General features: G+C 40.5%; 1 protein-coding gene and 1 long non-coding RNA gene across 3 annotated transcripts in view; one reads left to right on the top strand and one right to left on the bottom strand.

Moving 5' to 3' along the window:
• LOC137377098 (uncharacterized) overlaps positions 1–3,200 on the bottom strand; it is a 90,826-nt gene extending 87,626 nt beyond the window's left edge. Inside the window, exons 1-2 of the long non-coding RNA XR_010976363.1 lie at positions 3,135–3,200; positions 2,794–2,992 (exon numbers count right to left, since the gene is read on the bottom strand). This is a non-coding gene — a long non-coding RNA (uncharacterized lncRNA). The remainder of the gene's footprint in view (positions 1–2,793; positions 2,993–3,134) is intronic.
• The window catches only part of LOC137377097 (uncharacterized protein C11orf24-like), a 79,594-nt gene that overhangs the window by 31,427 nt on the left and 25,154 nt on the right, over positions 1–23,013 (top strand). For both annotated transcript variants that reach the window (XM_068046393.1, XM_068046394.1), the window contains exon 2: positions 20,796–20,844. The gene's annotated coding sequence lies outside the window, so the exon portion shown is untranslated. The remainder of the gene's footprint in view (positions 1–20,795; positions 20,845–23,013) is intronic.

Here is a 23,013-nt window from a genome sequence, read left to right as displayed (position 1 = left end):
CCCTCCCTCCTGCACCATCTCCTGCATATGGCAGGAATGTTTCAGGTACAGAACCAAGCAGCATGATTTGCTTAATTTTGTTCTCAAAATTGCTTTGTTGTGCAGTTCAAATCTGTCTTGCAATGGCTTCCGTCGTTTCCTTTCTTAATGAAATGCATGAGCGTTTAATGCATTTGACCAGCAGGAGATTTTGGCATGATTCAGCTTGGTTAAGATGAGTTATGTGTTAGTATTAGAATTGCTACAATTAAAAAAATGACTATAATATGTATTGTTGACATTAAATACATGCAAAATGAATGGATGGTTATTTGTGCTCATGTCCAATTTACTATTTTGCCGCTGATCTAGTACAGGGCGCTCAGGCTGTGCAATCCCACTTGTCCTGCTGCTTTGTTTCCCCTAGTAGAACACTGGCTGTTTCTGGAGAAATAGTGGTTGACTGATTAAGTCAGGTAAAAGATGCACTACCCTAAAACATATCTTGATTTTTAATAAAAGATACCAAGTAGCACAGTATATTGCTATACTAACACCAAAGCTACTGGTTTATTATGAATGATCAAATCAGATTCAGTTTTATTATGTGATTTTGGGATTCTCAACATACTATAGTCCATTTGCTAACAATTAGGGCTGTTGGTTTATATTGACTGAATAACTTAAATTCCACTTTGAATTGGCAAATTGTTATCTAATGTATTCATGTGACATTCTTCTGTCTAGTATTTTAGCAAAAGTGTTAACCTATTTAGATTCTACCGGTTGATTCCTATGTTCAAAGAGAGATTGCATAAAAACATGCTTGACTACTGTCACTGCCAGTGCTAATTTCCAGGCTTTTATGTTTGTGTTCTATATTACAATATAATTTTTAAATTATTAAGGACTTGGGTTGTTAAGATTTGGTATAAAGCTTTTATCTCTCTGATGCTTTCCATTTTTAGAAGCAGCATGTAATCTTGAGCTGTCAGCTGAGGAGTTTCATGTTGGGTACATACGCATATGGAACTGTTAAGGCACATCCTTCATAACCCAGCAGCAATTAAGAGAGTCTGCAGATCAGCCCTAATCACTTAATTTCTTTCAAATGAATTTTAAATATATTGAACTAAAGTGCAATAGGATAAAATTCCATGGTTACAGTGGATGACCATTTTCACACATACCAGCTGGCTAGTGAGAACATGCAGCAGCCGCAGCAGAGACCACATTTGAGTCTAATGTTACACGTTGATTCTAAATTGAAACACCATGACTGATGTAGAGAATTGCATCCTGTTGACACCTACAAAACACAGGACCTGGCATTTAAACTTGGCATAGTAATTAATTGGTCTGAGCCCTACAGACCAAAAAGCCATTAGTTTGATTTTGGGTCTGGGTGAGTCAGCTGACCAAGCTGGAGCTGCTAGGACTAGGGACAGGAAAAATTGGTGATACAACAACTGCTGTTGGAAAATGTGCATCTGTAGATAACAGCTGAAAATAGGTTGAAGTTTTAGATGTGTTTTTGTGGATAGTCGAGTAGCATTGTTTCTCCAAGCTCAAACATGAAAAGTAGCCATTTGGGGAAGTTACTGAAGAACTAAAAATACCATGGTTACATATTCCAACAAGAGTAAGACATCCAGAAGTGGAAGAAACTGTGAAGAAAATTTGAGAAGCTGGGAAAGAAGGACCTTGAATAATACTTTTACAAAAACCTCTGCTGTGTTAACAGATTGTAGGGGCATCAGGACAGGGGAAGGGAGGAGTAATTCTTTCATTGACAAGTCAAAGCAAGTAAATTAAAACAATTAATGGAACAATCCCATACTAACATGAGTTTATATAGATGATGCATAGTGTAGTTTGCAGAAAGATATTTTAATGTAATTGCCATAACCATGAGTTTAAAAGTCCTCTGCAAAATTGAAAATATAATTTTGCACCGACCACCTTGAGGTTTTGAGCTTGTAGTTTTGCTTTGTGCATGGTGAACTGAGAAATGGTTAAGGTAATTCATTTTTAAATTTTCTCCAGTTATTTGGCAGTTCAGCATACCGATTTACATTTTTTTATGCAGAAAAGCTTGATACGATTACCGGACATGATCACTGAAATAACAAGTAACATTTATGTTCTGTTGTGATAATCACCACCCAAAGCCTCAATTTAGGATCCTTCTAAATGCCAGTCTAAATGTTTTCTGTAATATCCTTTATTTTGTTCTTCTGTGCTGAATAGATTAAGATGATGGACAATTTTGTTAGTGACAGCTGATAAAAATCAAATTTGTCCAATATGAAACTTCATCTGCAATCTGCCAGAGCAGAAAATGTGAACTCACTAAACCAAAATGAAAGAGAAGCAGAAATTTAAGGTTCCATTCCTTTTGTGTGGACTGATCTTTCACTTCTAATATAGTTCTAATGAAATCTGCATCTTTTGAAATAATTTTTTTTTTCATAGTTATTTTTATTAAACACCCATAGAGTATTTAACATCTTTAACATCTCTCAGCTCCACAAAACCTTGACTTGAATCCATTTTAGATCAAAGGTTAACATTAATAAATTAAACCTTTTTTAAAGAATACAGTAAAATAGAAACATTCTGCCACAAAGCAAAAACAATTGCATTCATTCACCGTTTGTCCCCGCTGCCATCTTTCCCCTGCTCAGATCCTCATTGGTACATTATAACTGACAGATATTTTAGAGTGGTTCGGATAGACTGCCCTTTCCCTCATTATCTCAATTGCTCAATCAAGATCGGGACTTTGTCATCTGGTGAATAACCAGCACTGACCTGACTATGGCCACTTCATGCTGGTCACATATTTTCTTCCCTTCTTTAGTCTTTGTGCACCACGTACCTTCCTTGACTGAAGCTATGTTGAAGATATGCTACCATGCCGTTACCAGTTTTGCAGTATGAGCAGCACAAGCACAATGCAGGATGGCTAGCCGTCAGATCTACCCCACCTCGCTATGGGTAATTATCTGTCCTGCATTCACAAAAGAACATAAATGTCACTTGTTATTCCGTGTGATCATGTCCTGTAATCATATCAAGCTTTTCTGCATTAAAAAAATGTAATCTGTATGCTGAACTGTCAAATAACTGGAGAAAATTAAAAAATGAATTACCTTAACCATTGTTAAGAGGGCTTTACAGTGATGCGTTTTTGGAACTTAATATGGTGCATCACGCATTTTTGAGTCTTCAAACATTCACTAATCAGATTTTTGAGAAAATAATTAATGAAGATATGTACTTTGGAAGCTCCGGAGGACACCTGTTATCAATGGGTCAATGAAATTGGAGTTCAATGACATCCTAGAGAACATGAGTAATAACAAAAAGTAGTTGCTTTGTTCATTCACTGATACAGTGCACGCTTCTTTAATCAATACTTTGCTTGGTGCTAGGCTGTGAAAGTCTGAGGGAAGCAGTCATCTGCTATTTGTTATGCTGTATTTTATCTTACTGGTACTTTCTACAATATAATGGCTATAATTTCATGCAGGATCTTCTAATGTAGGACAGTTTACACAAAGGCTAGATTTTTATTGTGAACACGAATTGAAAGCACAAATTCCGTGCACAGTCAGGGTTATCAGAACCATACATGGCTATGGTACTTTGACCATTGTTACAGCACTAATTACACACAGAGTCTGTTCTGGCCAACAGTGAACTATGATCAATATCTCCAAGTAATGCTGAATCAATATTTGAAGACTGGGTTCTTGTGGACAAATTCTGGTTTGTTTCATGAGCAGAAATATTTATCATCCTGTCAAGATGTACTTGATTTATAAGCTTGCAAAAAACTTTTAAATGGAATTTTACAAACTCTCACGTCTGTTCTTCAAACCCTCTTTTGAATTCTTTGCTAGTACACAATACTTTCACTGTGGAAGGCATCTAATTCCCTACATGAGAAACAAAAGCAATGAATCATGCACACCAATTATCAAACATTTTTCAAATGTTTTTTATGCTTGTTTGAGAGAGAAAAAATTATTCATTTTTCTTTTTTTTAAAAAAAGTTGTGTTTTACCTGTGCAGTTTCTTTTCAGCTGTCATGAATATTATAGAATTTTACCAACCTGAAGGATTCACCACTGAGTGAGTACAGGTTTATACTGGAATTGCTTGTTCGCTCTCCCTCATTCTGTCCATAGCATTCCACATTTAATATTTGGGGGTTGGAGACTGGATTCTGGATTGCTGCATTTACTACTGTTAAATCATCTGACAAAGCCTTGCTTGGATTCGAGTTCTTTATGTGGGGCTGAATGGCAATGGTAAATTGGAATGCTGTGCTCTTCTAGGATTGGGATTAGGATTGTAGTTGAATCAGATAAGTGTGATGATCAAAGCAGTTCTTTATAATGAAATAAACACAAGACATAGTGCAATTACACAATGTATTGATGCCACAAGAGGCGATGCCATGGTATCCCATGGGTTCACATTTGCAGTTACCTAGATATTAACTGCTACACTGGACACCAAGAAACCAGTGCTTCCTCTTAGGAAGGTGGTGGTTGGGTTGGGATGGGGGGGGAAGAAACTCAGAGGGCAAGTCACCTATGTCTTCTCTGGCGCATTTCCTGTATGATGCTATTCAAGAAAGGAGGGAGAAAGAAAACGGGGAACTATAAGCCAGTTAGCCTGCATCAGTAGAACCAGTGGGTGCAATGTTTTTGGATTTTCAAGAAGTATTCAGTAAGGTGCCAAACAACAGATTATTTTACAGGGGACTTTAATTATCCAAATATAGACTGGGATAATGGTAATGTAAAGGGCAGTGAGGGGCAAGAGTTCCTAGAGCGTGTTCAGGAAGATTTTCCACAGCATTATATTTCCAGTCCAACGAGAGGGGATGCACTGCTGCACCTGGTTCTTGGGAATGAGGTGGGCCAAGTGGATCAAATATCAGTAAACATTTAGAGGACAGTGATCATTGTATCATAAGGTATACGTTGGCTATGGAAAAGGACAAAGAACAATCTAGAGTAAGAATAATTAACTGAGGGAAAGCCAACTTCGATGGGATAAGAATGGATCTGGACCAAATAAATTGGCATCAAAGGTTGGCAGGAAAAACAGTAGCTGAATAATGGACTACCTTCAAAGAGGAGAAAGTTTGGGCATAGTCTAGGTGTATTTCCACGAAGAGGAAAGGTAGGGAAAACAAATCCAGAGCTCCCTGGATGACAAAGGAGATAGAGATTAAGATGAAGAAGAAAAAGTATGCTTATGACAGATGTCGGGTGGATAATACAGTGGAGAACCAGGCTGAACACAGAAGGTTCAGAGGGGAAATTAAAAAGCAAATAGGAGAAGCAAAGAGAGAGTATGAAAAGAGACTGGCAGTGAACACATAAAAGGGAATCCCAAAGTGTTCTGTAGGCATATAAATAGTAGAAGGGTGGTAAAAGGCCTATTAGGGACCAAAAGGTAGATTTACTCATAGAGGCAGAGGGAATAACTGAGGTATTAAATGAATACTTTGCATATGTTTTTGCCAAGGAAGAAGATGCTACCCAGGCCAGGATTTAAAATTTGTCTATACTTAAAAGTTGAGAAAGCACCAGGGCCGGATGAGAGGCATCCAAGGATACTGAGGGAAGTGAGAGTGGAAATTGCAGAGGCACTGGCCATAATTTTCCAGTCTTCCTTAAACTCAGGAGGGGTGCCAGAGGTCAGAAGAATTGCAAATGTTATACCCTTGTTCAAAAAAGGATCTAAAGATAAGCCCAGCAACTACAATTTAACCTCGGTAGTAGGGAAACTTATAGGAACAATAATTCTGGACCAAATCAATAGTCACCTGGAAAAATGCGGGTTAATTAAGGAAAGCCGGCATGGATTTGTTAAGGGAAAATCGTATTTCACTAACTTGCTGGAATTTTTTTGAGGCGGTAACAGAGAGGGCTGATGAGGACAGTGCTGTTGATGTGATATACATGGACTTACAAAAAACATTCGTAACAGTGCCGCACAACAGACTTGTGAGCAAAGTTATAGCTCATGGAATAAAAGGCAACATGTAGCAACATGGATATGAATTTGGCTGAGTGACAGGAAAACGAGAGTAGTGGTTAATGGATGTTTTTCATGCTGGAGGCAGGTTTGTAGTGGAGTTCCCCAGGGGTCAGTGTTGGGACCCTTACTCCTCTTGATGTATATAAATGACCTTGGTGGACTGGGCACAATTTCAAAATTTGCAGACGATACAAAACTTGGAAGTATTGTTAACTATGAGGTGGATAGTGTAGAATAAAGTGTAGCTACCCGACCTGAACCCGACCAGATCCGACCACAAATGTCGAGTTCGGGTTGGGTCTCTCTTCTGGGTCCAGCATTCGGGCTCTGGTCGGGTTGGGCTGGACGTGAACAGTGCTGTCTTGCTCCGGGAAGTAATCTTCAAATGAACATTCAGGACGTTAAGGTGGGAAACGTGCAGTCCAGACTCCACACTCTGCAGTAAAGCCTGGCTACCTGACCAAACCCGACTACATGTGTCGGGTTCGGGTCGGATCGCGCATTTAAAAAAATTAAAGAACCCAGGCCCGGCGCGGGTTCAGGTTGGCTGTTGTCGGGTTGGGCCCAATTTGGGTTTTAATTTTATACCCGAGCCAGGCTTTAGTGTAGAATTTCAGAAAGACATAGACAAGTTAGTGCAATGGGCGGACAAGTGACAGATGACATTCAATGTGGAGAAATGTGAAGTGATTCATTTTGGTAGGATGAACGTGGAGAGACAATATAAAATAAAGGGTACAACTCTAAATGAGGTACAGGAGCAGAGGGACCTGGGTGTGTATGTGCATAAGTCATTGAAGGTGGCAGGACAGGTTGAGAGAGTGGTTAATAAAGCAGACAGTGTCCTGGGCTTTATTAATAGGGACATAAAGTACAAGAGCATGGAGGTTCTGTTGAACTTGTAAAAGACACTAGTTTGGCCTCAGCTGGAATATTGCGTCCAGTTCTGGGTGCTGCCCTTTAGGAAAGATGCAAAGGCATTGGGGAGAGTACAGAAAAGATTCACTAGAATGGTTCCAAGGATGAGGAATTTCAGTTATGAAGATAGATTGGAGAAGTTGGGACTGTTTTCCTTGGAGAAAAGAATCCTGAGAGGAGATTTGATGGAGGTATTCAAAATCATGAGGGGTCTGGACAGAAAGGATGGGGAGAAAGTGTTCCCATTAATGAAAGGATCGAGAACAAGAGGGCACAGATTTAAAGTAATTGACAAAAGAAGCAAAAGCGACATGAAGAAAAACGTTTTCACACAGCGAGTGGTTAAGGTCTGGAATGCACTGCCTGAGGTGGGGGCAGGTTCATTCAAGGCATTCAAAAGGGAATTGGATTATTATCTGAAAAGGAAGAAGGTGCATGGTTACGGGGAGAAGGCGGGGGAATGACATTAGATGAATTGTTCATTCAGAGAGCTGGTGCAGACACAATTGGCTGAATGGCTGTCTTCTGCTCTGTAACAATTCTGTGATTCTTTGTGATACTCAAAATTAGGGTTTATGGGATTTGGGGTAATAATATTAGCTTGGATTGGTTAATAAACTGGTCAGTTTCAGGTTAGCAGGCTGTAACCAGAGAGGTACAGCAAGGATCAGTACTTGGGCCTCAGCTATTTACAATCCATATTAATGACTTAGATGAGAGGATTGAGTGCAATATATCCAAGTTTGCTGTCTGTACATTCGTCACTATAGGTGGGAAAGCATGCTGTGAGGAGGATGCAAGGAGGCTGCAAAACAATTTAGACAGGTTTAGTGGGCAAGAACATGGCAGTTGGAATATGATGTGAAGTATGAAGTTATCAACTTTAGTAGGAAAAAATAGAAAAGCAAATTTTTTGTAAAATGGTGAATGACTGTTCAGAGCGACCTGGGTGTCCTTGTACACAAATCGCAAAAGGTTGACATACAGTCGAGCAAGCAATTAGGAAAGCAAATGGTGTATTAGCCTTTATTACAAAGGGATTAGAGTGTAAGAATATGGAAGTTTTATTGCAATTAATTAGGGCCTTGGTGAGACTACACCCGGAATACTGTGTACAGTTTTGGTCTCCTTGCCTAAGGAAGAATATTCTTAAGGGCATGCAGTACAGATTTACTAGACAGACTTCTGGGCTGAGGGGATTGTCCTATGAGGAGAGATGGAGTACCCTAGGTCTATATTCTTTGGAGTTTAAAAGAATGAGAGCTGATCTCATTGAAATATGCAACATTCTTAAGAGGCTTGACAGGGAGTATGTTTCTGTTGGCTAGGGAGTCTATAACTAGAGGCTCACAGTCTCAAAATAAAGGTTTGGGCATTTAGAACTGAGATGAGAAGAGATTTCTTCATTCAGAGGATTATGAATCTTTGGAATTCTCTATCCCAGAGAGTTGTGGATGCTCAGTCGTTGAGTATATTCAAGACAAAGGTCGATAGATTTTTGGATACTAAGGGAATCAAGGGATATGGTGAAGTTGAGGTAGATAAGCAGGCATGATGTTGAATGGGAGAGTAGGCTCACAGAGCCATATGGCCTATTCCTGCTCCTGTTTCTTATGTTCTTGTGCTCTAATTACTTAACTAAATATACTTTCACCATGATACTGGCACTTCTGAAAATCTTAAATTCTTAAGAATGGGAAACCTGACCCCAACCCACTGCGAGTGTGCCTACTTCCGGTTTAACTGGAGCAGTATGCGTGGGGTTGGGGGGACCAGTTGAGTAACCTGCTCTCGAGTGGTGGGTCAGTAATTTTAAATATGTTAGTAAGGTTGCGTGCCTCAGATTTGAAAATCCATTTGGATTTAATAGCTGTAAGCAGGGATTGCCAGAGCTCGGGAAACTCAGAAGCTAAAGGAGGAGAGAACTGTCCGACCCAGTAGGTAAGTGGTTTTCCAGTACTGCCTATGGGCTAGAAGGAGCAGGTGTGCTTCCCCATCCCTGACCCCCCAGAGCCAAACTGCCATGATTTGCCTCCCTCTCCCTCAATCCGATGCTGCACCCCTCCCCTCACCCCACCATGGTCTGATGTGGGGCCCACCACCACCCACTGTGGTCTGCAGTCTAATGGCAGTCCCCTCCTGAAACCTGATTCCAATCTCCCACTGTGGTCTCTCCCTCCCTCCTTCCTCTGCAGTCATGCCTGTAGTAACTTCCTTTCGCAGGCCTTCCCACCTGATAACTAGCCAATCTAGCCAGCTGCTGGGCAGGAAACAATGGAAAAAATTGTTCAAATTCGGCAGGATCTCCATGTTAACCGTATTTACTAGTTTCCAAGCCTGTAAAAGTCATTGCCGTTCTCTCCTCGTAAATATCAGGGCCAGGGTTTTTTTTTTGGTTTTGGTTCTGGGCAGAAGAAAAATATGCAAAATCAGCCAGTGATATCTAATTTCCAGAGGTGGGGATGGCCATTTAGCATGGCCAGTTTATTGCAGTGTTAACGGCAGCAAAATTACCTCTTGCCTTTGTAGTGTTAACGTTTTCAAGTTTGCACAGGGGTACATTTCAAAGGAACTGGTTGTTTCAAGTTTAACACCTGTAACAGTCTTAACTTCCTGATTGTTGTAAGGAATCCATTTGATCTTCAGAGGAAACTGGCTTTTGAACCGACAAACTGTATGAGAAAGTGTTTTCCCTGAGGACTTTAGTTCCGCATCTCAGCTGCCTGATTCCACATTGAGGTGCAAGGGAGTCCATGGTGTTAATTGTCCATGTAAAGTTTCATTAGATATTTAGTTCAAATGTTGGTGGAATGGATTCCAAAGATTGTTCCTTTTTTTTGCTGTGGGTTTCTGCTTCTCTGCAATCAATTTGCTTTGCGACTAAATTCAACTATCTGTTTTAACCTGAACAATATGGTGCAATGATGTGTTATATCTTGCCTTTCACAGCCGAAAGGAGAACAGTAGGAAGTTGACAAATATGTTGATGTGTTAACATCATCATGAAAGAATCATTGTTAGTCGTGTGGCGTGCCATTTCATTCATATATATTAGGTCATAAGTTTATGGAAACTGCTTTTTTGCTGTGAAATTTAGGACAAAGCTCAAGTAATGGTCAATGAATAATTTTAATTGATAAATACACGTTCATTCTGGTCTACTGTTAAAGCCAATGTACACTGAACATTCCAGCTATCAGATTTCCCAGTTCCTTTCAAAATATTACAAACATGGCTAAAAGTGTGCCTTTGTCACCTCAGATTTTAGAGGAACATGTGTATATATGCTCATATATATAAGACATATTAAGGACACCCAATATGCCTTCAAAAAAGGTCATGTCTTACAGATTTGATTACACACTTTGAAGAAGTCACCAAGGTGGTGGATGAGAGAAGCCCAGTAGATATTGTCTACTTAGATTTCTAGAAAGCTTTTGACAAGTTTTACGACCAAGGCGGGAGTAATGCACTGTTAATTCAGTCCCACTACTCCACAGGTCACAGCATATTAGTAAATTTTCCCACCTACTGGAAATTAGCCAAATTAAACACTTTATTTATTCCCCAGAATAAAGTACACCGAACCAGGTTTCTTTAAATAATAACAAAATTAACTATTTATTGATAAACTAAGTTTTAAACGATAATGAAATAAATCTCTATGTATGAAAACATTTTATAACTAATTCTAACCCTAATGTACACACACATACATTCAAAAATCAACAGTTAACCGGTTTAAAAATGATGTTTTAAATTAGAACTGTTTCTTAGGAACAATAAAATAACTGGGCAACTTCTGATAGGATATTTCTGGATCGGTGAGGTGTCCCAGAGTCAAATAGTCAGATGCCACTCAAAGTCTATTCAGTGAGATTGATGAACAGTTTGTGATGGGTAGGCGTTCAAGGCACTTCGTCTGCAGCAGGTGTCACACAGATCTTTCAGCAGAAGGTTGTAGCAACAGGTCTACTTAAATTTTAAAGTAGTAGTCTAACAGTAGAAACTTTCTTGAGATTTCAGAATCTTCCAAAAACACAAAAGGCAACAGGACTCACTCTTGAGGCAAAGATTTTCCAGAGACTGGAGACAATAGGAATTTTGCTACCTTTAACAATGCAGGCTTCCTCTCAGCAAAGGAGCCTTTCTCCACAGAGAGCAGCAACTCTTCTTTCTCTGGGTCTTTTCCTCTCCAGGCATCTTTTATCTCTTTCCAGGCATAGCACAGCCCCAACTCAAATGTAAGATTAGTTTTTTGTTTACAAGAGAGACAAGTCTTCCTTTCAGGGAGAGTTCTTTTTCTGGTCTACAAACCCAGGTCTCCAACATTGATTCTTTCACTCTGCAGAACTCAAAACTAAAAGCTTTCAACAGCAACCAAGTCACAAGACAGTTGTAAATCTTTCTGGATGCTTGCATACAGGTTTTACTTCAAGCACCAAGTCAACATTCAGTGTTCACAGAAAAAAAACCCTTCTCCCAGCTTTTAAAGGCACATAGACCTTTTAGTTTAAAAAAAAAACTCTCGTGACACAAGGTACCACAGAAGAGGCTTTTCTTACAAGATTGAAGCTTCTAAAATAGTGGTTAGATCGACTACCAGAAGCTGGACTGAGAATTGTTACGACCAGGTGAGGAAGGGGTCTCAGGCTCCCCTTTCGCCCCTTCTCTGGTTTGACCGCAATAGAGTTTATCTTTTTAACACAGTGATTTAACTTACCATCTCAGTGAGCACTTGCTCCTGTTACTGTAATATATACTGGCAAATGAACTGATCAGACAGGTTTTCTTGAGTTTAAAAAAGAAAGATATAAGTTTATTAACCTTATCACTCTAAACCGGTTAAAATGACTAAAATACACAACGCATCCACTCTCACATTCACATGAGAGGCACACACACGTACAAATAGATTACAGAGGGAAAAAAGAGTTGGGAGGTTGGAGTAGAGTCCTTAATAAAAATGGAATTTAAATACTGAAGTGTAGTCCCAGTGTCCTCAGTGGAAATTGAAGTCTAGAAGTCCTCGCTGAGCCACGTGCACAATTTGGGCTTGCTTCTCTGGTTCCGGATAGCTGAAGAGAGGCTTTATCCATCCTCTTTTGCTGACTGTGAGGATCTGTAGATTTGAGGTTTAGCTGCAGCCGAGGCTCCCCTGGGACTTTGCTGGAGCGAAAGAGTTCTTTCTTTGGAGTTCAGTTACTGTCTGCTTTCTGAGGCACAATTCACAAACTCTCAAGAGTTACACAGGTAGTCATGTCATGTGACCACCTCTTTGTTTGGAACTGAAGTTTCTGAAATGATCTTTGAGATTCAAGGCTGTCCAGACGTACTTGGTGGGGGGAGGGGGGTTTGGCTCTTTCAGAGTCAATGAGTGTTGATGGTTGTTGACGATCAACATTGACAAAACGATTCTAGGTAATTGAATCAGGGAGCACCTTCATTGTTCTGGCTAAACTGGGTAATCACCTCGGTCTTCCAGCCTGCCTTTGGCCTCTCCTATGCAAATTGTGTGTGGCCATCTTTAACTGCTCTGTTCTTCTTTTTAAGAGTTATTTGTAATAATGGCCAGTAAAAATCTCAGACAAGGTTCCATACGACAAAATTAATATTTCCATGTGGCATGTGGGGTTTCCATTACAACTGGTTAGATGGCCATGGTCAGAAAGCAGTTATAGGTTGAGAGAGAATTGGTGCTGCTGTGTATTTTTAAGACAGTTGACTAAAAGACACATCATACCATTTTGTCCTTGTACCCCAAGACTTTGCAGGCCTTGGTTGGAATACTGTGTCCAGTTTTGGTCTTTACATGTGGTGGGTTAGGGTTAGAAGCTTTGGAAAAGGTACATTAGAGGACTACTAGACTAATTCACAATTTAAAGCATCTTGGTTATCAAAATAGGCTAAAAGCACTGATACTGTTTCAGGAAGCATATACTACGAATGATCTAATCAAGGTTTATAAGGTGATGAAGCGATTGAAGATGGGTGCTTGATCGTTCTTAGTTGATGGAGCAAATCAGCACAGATCACATGGGGGTAGAAGCATGAGGCATAAAAAGAAGCCTGGGACAGAAAGGCAAAAGAGACTTGAAAGACAGGGAACCAGGGAAGAACAGAGTGAGCACGGGTCCTCAGTCAGAATCAGAGTCTCCAGTGTGATGGAGAGAGCAGAGAACCAACCAAAAACCTACTCTACTCATTGTCGTTGACTTATGTGTCATTACAGTGTCTCATTCTGTGTATGGTAATAGTCAATCAAAAATGGCAACTTGTTTATCGAAAAATTATCCACTATTTTGAAGTACAAGATTGATTCTCAAATGCTTATTTTTCTATGAAGAATGAAGTCTGGTAATTAACTAACTGGGATTACTCAGGCCCCAGTGGAAAATACCGATTTCCCTTAAGGAAGAGAGATTCTCACTGACTGACTAAAAATTACAACAAAGCCTGTTTAATTAGTAAAATTATTGTATGAGAGAAGACCTCCAAATGGTAGCCAGACCCACTTAATAACAAGAGGGTAAATACAAGGTCATTACAGATTGTGTCGATTTGTTCCAATTGAATAAGTTAGGGAGGACCAGGGGTCACAATTGTAAGTTGTTTAAGGTCAGGTCTAGGTTAGATGTCAGGAGGTGATTCTTTTTCTGGAGAATAATGGACTAATGGAAAAGAGTGCCCACTCATGCAGCGGTCCCCAATCCACTGAATTCCTTCAAGTGAGAGCTGGACCCGTTTCTTGCTGGGACAGAGATCACATCTCACAAAAGGGGTAGGTACTACATAGAATTATCGGGGCCAGAGTAACCACCTAGACTCATTTCAATTGTCTGTTGGGCAGAGAGGAATTCCCCAGATTTTTTCCCCAACAAATTGGCTTGAGTTCTTAATCTGATTTTTTTTACATTCCCCACGAGATCCCATGGCTTCAGGTGAGGTGGAGAGTGTAGGTAAGATATCACAATTGTGTGGAACAGGCTGGATGGACCAGAGCATCTTGCCCATCATTGTTTGTGTTACTGCACATAACTATTACATTGAGATCTGTATTTTAGTTCTGGATAGTCCTCAGATGACTAAAATAAAAGCAAAATACTGCGGATGCTGGAAATCTGAAACAAAAACAAGAAATGCTGGATTCACTCAGCAGGTCTGGCAGCATCTGTGGAAAGAGAAGCAGAGTTAACGTTTCGGGTCAGTGACCCTTCTTCGGAACTGACAAATATTAGAAAAGTCACAGATTATAAACAAGTGAGGTGGGGGTTGGGCAAGAGATAACAAAGGAGAAGGTGCAGATTGGACCAGGCCACATAGCTGACCAAAAGGTCACGGAGCAAAGGCAAACAATATGTTAATGGTGTGTTGAAAGACAAAGCATTAGTACAGATTAGGTGTGAATATACTGAATATAGAACAGCAGCAAGTGCAAACCTGAAGAAAAACAACCTGAAAAAAACAGTGGGTAAGCAAACTGAACAAACTAAGATGACTATTTGGCTTTGCATCCACTTGGGTCATGGTGAGTGCTGCCCTTGTACTCTAGGAGCAGCTGAGAAGTTGGTGGGTTTTCTGAAAGCTGCTGTATGGGCTCATCTGCTCCATACTGTGATGAACTGTTACTTTAGGGTCTCTGAAACATCCATCTAATGAAAAATTCTGGTATTTACTTATAGAAAGGTGATTTATTTATTTATTTATATTGATTGCTGCGAAACAGCATAAGGCAGAGATTCCCAGTTTACTTGGGCAAGGTTAACTTGCCTCATTCATCAATATTCTGGTCCAGATGTGATGCTTTATAAAGTCAACAGGATTGTGTCTTCCTTGCTCTCCATATGAATGATGAATTCAACCACCAGCATTTGTTTCCAGTACAGCCTATTTGTGCCAAAAAATGCACTTTGGATGTAATTTAAATTCTTCAACCAAACAAATGATGGTCAGATGCACAAAAAATAATCTTCCATCATTTTATTTAGGCTACTGTATCAAATACTTAATAATTGTGGTTCCATATAAACATTTCTTTCATTTTTAGTTGTTCATGGGATGTGGGTGTCGCTGGCAGGACTAGCCTTTATGGCCCAGCCTTAATTGCCCTTCAGAAGGTGATGGTGCGCTACCTCCTTGAATATAACTGTGTGGCTTGCTAGATCATTTCATAGGGCAGTTAAGAGTTTACCACATTGCTGGGATCTGGAGTCACATATAGGCTAGACCACATAAGGATGGTAGATTTCCTTGGCTAAAGGACGTTCGTGAACTAGATGGGTTTTTTACAACAATCCGATAGTTTCATGGTCACCATTACTGATACTAACTTTTCATTCCAGATTTTATTTAATTAATTAAATTTAAATTCTTCAGCTGTTGTGGGATTTCAACACATGTTTCGAGATCATTAGTCCAGACCCCTGGATTACTAGTCCAGTAACCTAAGCATTATGCTACCCTACCCTTAATTAATATTAATTGAGATGGAACTTTAAGCTTTACTGTATGTCCTATAGGTACTGTTCATATATTTTATGTGATATAATACCTGTGTAGCATTGGGCTTGTTTCTGTAATGTTAGCACATACTGTTGGGCATGTGCAGCAAAACTAATAAGAAATCCTTTGCCATAGAGGATCTAAATTTTAAAATTCTGTCTGTTTGCAGTTATCTTCTATTTGACAATTGTTTTTCAAAAGGCAAGCCTGCTGTATCTTCCAATTTATTCTTTCCCTGGCTCTCCTCCCTGTTTTCCACTTCTCTCCTTTGCCCAGAAACCCCTTCCCCTACTATTTCGGCAGCTGTTTCCCTAGGAGTCGTACAGATAGGAAACTCTTAAGTAGACTGTGAAATTTTCTTGAATGACTGTCGATGCTGCTTTCTGGTCAGCTAATGAAGATGAACCTGACCAGATAAATTTCTATTTTCACTGATTGAAAGGCTCCTATGTCCCCAAATTGTACCAACTGAGAGCTGGAAACATCTCCTTAATTGGCTTTGAAGTGACAGGCAGGCTTCGGGAGCTTGAGACCATCTGGCTGGAGGCAGGCTGGCAGTCAGTAACCTGAGCTGCTAGGTTGCTCGCAAAGACAATTTTTATATCAAATATAAATAACATAACTATTATTTATATGAAGCTGAAAAGTTTTATTACATTTTGTCTTTTTGTGCAACTTAGCAAGCTTGGAGGAAATGGTTCAAATAAATTGAACTTTAAAAAAACCCATCATTCACACAATTGCAAATAACTGAAGCATAAAATAAGGACTTTGACCTGTGTTAGTACAACCAGCTGTTGCAAATTTCTGCAACTATCCTACCATATAAGTTATAATATATGTATATAGATATATAATATGCTTTGCACAGAATTCAGTGCACAACGCAAAGTTGTGTTTAAAAATGTGCAAATTCATTGCAAAAAATAAGTCTATATTGCATTTAAAACTGGCATTGGTGTGAGCCTTTATTCTTTTTATCCCATCTCAAATGGCTAAATGCTTTTAATGTATTCAGACTTAGATGTATAATTGTGCCAAAAAACTGAATGCAATGATTGGTTCCTTTCTGTGGTTATAGCATATACTGTAGAGGTTGCAGAAAGAATGGAATAATGTTCTTTGCCTGTGGCCATTTGTATGGTTATCAGGAGTCTCTGTTGATTTTGACTGATTTTTACATAAACTGAATTGATTCTTTTTGTTCCCAGTGTTCATACAAATATCCTCAGAAGAAAGTAAGCCATGGGACTTAAAATGCTTTTGCTTTTAGGTAAAGCTTTTAATGAAAATTTATCACTTGATTACTTGGGTTAAAAAGAGATTATTCACAAGAGTGGAATGCCTTTTGCTGCTTTCCACTATCTGTAAATGTTCAGTGACTCACTGAATATAAGCACAGGTGTGTATCAACAATACAATATTCTTTTTAAAATAGTGTACATATTTTGTGTAGCCAGAATAAATCTCATAATTTTGTCTGTGTGATGCATTTTTCTTATAGTTTTGAAATGAATCATGGCCAGGACAAGATATTAACACGTGCTTTTCTTAACGAGTAAAAATTTTGAATTGTATGTCATCACTCTATTCTAAAAGTGTTCTGCTTTTCTTAATTGATTCTATTTTTTCACCATTCCCTGGGGTGTGCACCATTTACAGCTGAGAGTAATCAGGAGGTGTGCTCTGAGTTTTCCAATCCGAGGTTCAGCTAAAGGTTAAGTGAGAGTAACCCACATTAACTGTTCCTTCTGTTTGTTTTTTGGAGGAGGGGAAGTCCCTGGCTTCTGCATCGCTTTTCAATACAACAATATGGTTGATATCAAGAACTCAACAATGTTGATGATTTTAAGCGTAGAGCAACATCCTGCCCATCAGGATAGTCCCACGTGTATATGTGTGCAGCAACTTAAACAATTGATGCTGCTGGCTGTTATTATAGCCTGAAGGGAGGCAGAATACTCCACCTACCTGCACCAGGTTCGCAGTGTACTTAAGTCGCAACTTTCCCAATAAGAATTAACCTCAAGTGTGGCAGAGAATTGTGTTTTAATGCTGCTATGCTGCCTAGCATTAACAACAAGTTGCATTTTTATAGCACCTTTAATGTAGTAAAATGTCCCAAGGTGCTTCACAGGAGCCTTATCAGACATAATTTGACACTGAGCTACATAAGGAGATATTGGGACAGGTGACCTAAAGCTTGGTGAAAGAGGCAAAATTTAGGGAGCATGTTAAGGTAGGAAAGGTAGAGAGGCAGAAAAGTTTAAAGAGGCAGTTCCAGAGCTTGGGACCTCGACACCTGAAGGCATGGCTGCCAGTGGTGGAGTGATGGAAATCGGGAATTCACAAGAGGCATGAATTAGAGGACTGCAGAATTCTTACAGACTCAAAAAAGTTACAGAAATAGGGAGGGATGAGGCTAGGGAGAGATTTGAATGCAAGGGTGAGAATTTTAAAATTTGAAGTTGGCGAACTGGAAGCCAATGTTGGTCAGTGAGCACAGAGGTGATGAGAGAAGAGGGCTTGGTGCAAGTTAGGATACGGACAGCAGTTTTGGAAGAGCTCTAGTTTATGGAGGGTGTCAGATAGGTTACCAGCCAAGCAATCATTGGAATAGTCGAGAATAGATGTAGCAGGCATGGATGACAGTTACAGCAACAGATGGGCTGAGGCAAAGGCAGAGATTTGCAATATTATGGAGTGGAAGTAGATAGTCTTGTTAATGGAGTAGCTATGTGTTTGGGAGCCCAGCTCAGAGTCCAGTAGGATGCCGAGATTGCGAACCACCTGCTTCAGTCACAGACAGTGGCCGGGGAGAAGGATGGAATGAGTGAGGGGGAAGCAGATTTTGTGGCGGGGGCTGAAAACTATAGCTATGATCTTCCTGATGTTTCATTGGGGAAAATTTCTGTTCATTTAAAACTGGATGTTGGGCAAGCAGCGTGACAAATCATAGACAATGGAGGGGTCAGGAGAGGTGGTGGTGAGGTAGAGCTGGAGGCCATCAACATACACGTGGAGGCCAGCATGTAGATGATAAATGGGAAAGGAAATGTGAAGCATGATTTTCCCTTCTGAAATCTTATGTTGGCTGCTTCTAATTTGCTCTTCCTCTAGAGATGTAGTCATTTCATCTCCAATCTAGCATTCCAATTTGGATATAAAGAATGGAATCTATTCAGATCTTTCTTTCAACTAGCCCAATAAGAAGCCCAGAGCTGAATGTGCACAATGCCATACAGTTATTCTGATGTCTATGGTACCTGAAAACAAATTGCACTCAACAGTTCAAAGGAATACTACTATTTGTGCATTTGAGCCCTGTGCCATTCAGCAGAATTTGTTCATTAACTGGGTATTTTTTATGTTTGGTAAAAGCCTAAACTACTTTGGGAAAACTAGGAAAGACCTTAAGGCTGTGGAAAAATACCTAGGCTTTCGATCCCAAGCTATGGGAACAATAGAGCATGTTCTACTTCAATTGATTTCTCTTGTGCTTAGACCTGGCAAGTGTTGATTGTTTTACATGTTATGTATCCCAAAAATTGGGTATCCACAGTTTATTTAAAGAAAGATTGGTGTTTTTGTAATATATTTAAGATATACCCGTATTGTAATGTGCTAGCAGTATTAGGCATATTATATAGAATTAAAGCTACATAAATACGAGCACATTTATGATGGGCTGAATGGCCTCTTTCTGTGGTGTATGATTCCATGAAAGCTGCAGTGCGCCATGACGTGAAATTTTAGTCTTCATTTTAAAGTTTTTTTTCTCTCCTTTTTGCACCTATTCATCCTCTCCCCCTCCCCTCTCTGAAAGTGTTGATTCCTTGCTGGGCTACAATTCCATGGGTGCCAAGCATCCTTTGGTACATTGTAAAAATTATGGGCAGGATTTTCTTTCCAAGGGTGGAAAACGGAGGTCGGGGCTGTTTTTCCGGGTGCCAAACCCGCCCCTGGGGAAAACAGTCACTCATTGTTATTTTCATGGTGGTGCCATCCTTAATTGGCCTAAAGACAAATTTGCCATTCAATTAAGGATGGTGGCTGGACTCTCAAAACTGGAAGACCAATCAGAGGCCTTCCAGCTTGAAAAGAGCAGCAACTGTGATGGAAGGTAAGTGAGAGAGAGGGCGCTTCAAGATGGAGGTGCCCTCTCTCCAACTTTTCCAAATCTAAATTTAAAAAATGGCTGCACCACTGTGTATGGGCATGGTGGGGATCCCTCTACAGGGTGGTCTATGACAGGCTCCAGCACCCAGGCAGACAAGGAGGGCCTCTGGGCCTGCCTCGAGTGCTGGCCTCTCGGCCTGCTGCTGGGTGGCCACCTCCAGGTAACTAAACTGGCCTCCACTGCCTGCAGGAACCTGGAGGCCAACTGGAAAGTCCCAGTCGGCGTCCTTTAATTGGCCTTAAGTGGCTCAGCGAGCTGGGCCAGCTACCCGCCATGTGCGGGCGGTTAGCCCTGCCGCCCCACCCAATGCCCCCTCCGCAAAAATGGCCCAGAGGTGGGATGAAGCTGGGAAACAGGCATGCCGGCCGGTGGGTCTATTTTTAGCTCCCACCTGTCTGTGATCACGGCCCCAACGGGGGCTGAAAATTCAGCCCTACGTGTGAGCCTTGACCATTAGAGGCTTAGTTGTACATGGGAGAATTGCAGACATTTCCACATAGACATTTCCAGCAAGGGTCACTGAATAGTGATCAGGAGTGGCCAACTGTTTCCATTCTTGAAGAAATGTAAGTTTTAATCCAAAAATATAATGTTTTATAAAGGGCTGATATTACTGTTAAGTTTACTAGCAGATTAGAAAAAAATCCAAAGGTTAAAATTGAATCTGTAACTAGCCTGATGCCTTACTGGGAAAGTGCACCACCTGACCTATACAGAAGGTTGCGAGATGGATTCCTGGACTATGCTGATCTAGTTGATCTCATCTGAGGCAGCAGTGTTATATGTCTTCAGTGTTTCAGGGGTGGTCAATCAAAATTACACAGATTTTAATACCTCTTAATACTCAGTTATAAATAGGATTTATTGTCACATAAGAATTGCATTTATAAGCTTCAAAAATTAGACATGCAAGCTTTTAAAAATTAGTTTGATTTGCACTTAACAGAATATAAGAGCAACTTTGTGCAATTCTAGGAACCTAGTTAGGCAATGCACTATCTCTGGATGGTAAGCATCTTCTTTAGTAGCTGCATCACTAACCTGCAGTTCTATGACCCCTCCAATGTCACCAAGGTTGATGAGTAATGCAGTATTTATGAACATTTCTGTTTGTGAGATCAACTGACTTTTTTTTTTCTCTTGTTTAAAGCATAAGCCGGATGAAAAATTCCTACAGTCGTCTAGGCTAAAGTAAATCTGTGAGTATATTTTGAAATGACTAAAATGAACCTTTCCTGTATTGAATTAGTTACAATTAGTGAGGGACTAAATATAATCAGTGATACTCCACATTATCTTTTTGGTAGGCTGCCAGGAAAACCCAAAACCTATCTTGTGTGTTTTTTTTCTGGACTCCGTACAAAGCTGTATGGACTAACAATGTGAGGATGGCCTACTCCATTTTGCAATCCTAGAGATGAGCTGTCAGTCTTTCATTAGTTCACACCAAGAGTGGCACCAAAAGAATTGCTTATTGCTTGTCAGAAATCTGTCTTTATGACCAGCAGCTCCATATTACTATTCTGTACTGATCCAAAAGGTCTGCGCAGACTATCAGTGTTGCAGCTTCAGATCTTGATTCTATTGTCTGTGGGTTCTCTCCAATAGCACTGTAACCTGGAATTCTGTCCTTTCTGTAGGTAAGTTCAAATGCAGGGTTGACCATCCCTCATTCACTGAAAAGTATATAGGCTAATGGAAAATAGGTGACTTACTCACTGGTACCCTAATATAGCCCCTCCCTTTCTTTGCTTGCACATCAGTCACCAGCTGATGTACTGAAATACCTCGATAGTGAATCTCATTTTTTATGTGATGTGGAAGTGTTTTGCAAGAGACCAGTCACAATTTGTATTCAAACCCTTGTATTGCTGGTTTCTCCACATCCCATTACAGAGCCAAGGGTTAGTGTTCCAGATTGGCATTTAAGTGACTAATTTTCAAATGCAACAGTAGGAAAGCCAAAGTGTGAAAATGCCAAACCTGTTTTTAAAAAAAAAAGTAAATAGAAACTCAATAAAATCTAGGTAAGAATGTTGATCTTGAAGTAAATTAAATCATTGATAAGTGCTTGATAATGAATGGATACTTGGAAATTTACTGTCTATTGAGCTTTATCATGTGTACATAGACATGCATGCTATTGCATTCTAAATAACATTGGAATCTATCACATTACTTTATTCCCTTGTACATAAACAATATGAGTAGTACAAGCTCCACAATTAAAACAAAAATATACTGGGCTGAATTTTATTGGGGCGCCACCATTTGCGGTGTCGCCCTTTGAGCTTGGCGACGCGCCGGCATTTGCTGGCCGCCGCCGAGCCCCCCGTGATATTAATTGCCGGGGCTCATTAGAGTCACGGTGCCAAGCTGCCCTCCCCAATATTACGTGGGGAGAGGTGGGACATTCGGCGCAGTGAGAGAGTTTTTGACAGTTGTGCGGCAGGTGCTGGGGCCCTATTTTAAGCGCCCCAGCACCTGCTTCCTGACAGCTGTCACAGAATACTTACCTGACTGCTGAAGAGTGGGGCTGTTGTCAATCTGGCAGCAAAGCAGAAAGTCCTGCAGAAATACAGCAGGTCAGGCAGAATCTGTGGAGAGAAAAGCAGAGTTAACTTGTCCAAGTTCACAGACCTGAAAGTTAACTCTGCTTCTCTCTCCACAAATGCTGCCTGACCTGCTGAGTTACCCCAGCACTTTCCGCTTCGCTGCCACATACTTATCCTGCTGTATCCCAGTGTCCTGTCAAGTTGCGATCCCTTTCTCCCACTAAAGTGTAACATTCCGTCTTGTAGGCGTGCCGCACTTGGGTGAATAATCTTAATTTTGCACATTCCAGGACGTGAGACTTAAATAGACCATAGAAGGTATTACAGAGGTTTACAGAGAACACACTGACACAAATGGGAATGCACGGATGTCACAGCAATGTAAATTCGTCTTTCACTAAATGTTCCTCACCAACATGTGTGTCCTTTTCTCTGTGCGAATGATGTGTGCCAGCATGTAGCGCCAATGTCACATCCCTTTACACTATTGGCCCTTCAGGAGAACCAATATATGCAATAACATCATTGCCATGCCACTCTTACTCATGAGCCTCTCCAAGGATGCCGGGACATTCACATTGACTCAGTTAGCTGCTGCCTCTAATGGTTTACACGGGGATGCTGCAGATATGGACTGGTGCATAGCAGGTGAGCGAGGTTGATGTGTGGCTTGCAGAGCTCATGTCGGTTCCCATGGAGTAGACAGCCTTTGCCTGATAAGCCACTTCCATACATCCCTAGCTCACTGCTAGCCCTGCGTGCAGAGCCTGGGCGCCATCGGCCCTCCCATGCATCTTTCATGTTATAGGTCCT

This window comes from Heterodontus francisci, chromosome 14 (genome assembly GCF_036365525.1).
Source record: "Heterodontus francisci isolate sHetFra1 chromosome 14, sHetFra1.hap1, whole genome shotgun sequence".
Taxonomy (NCBI): Eukaryota; Metazoa; Chordata; class Chondrichthyes; order Heterodontiformes; family Heterodontidae; genus Heterodontus; species Heterodontus francisci.
The sequence above is the reverse complement of the archived record's forward strand: the minus strand, read 5'-3'. Positions and strand labels throughout refer to the sequence as shown.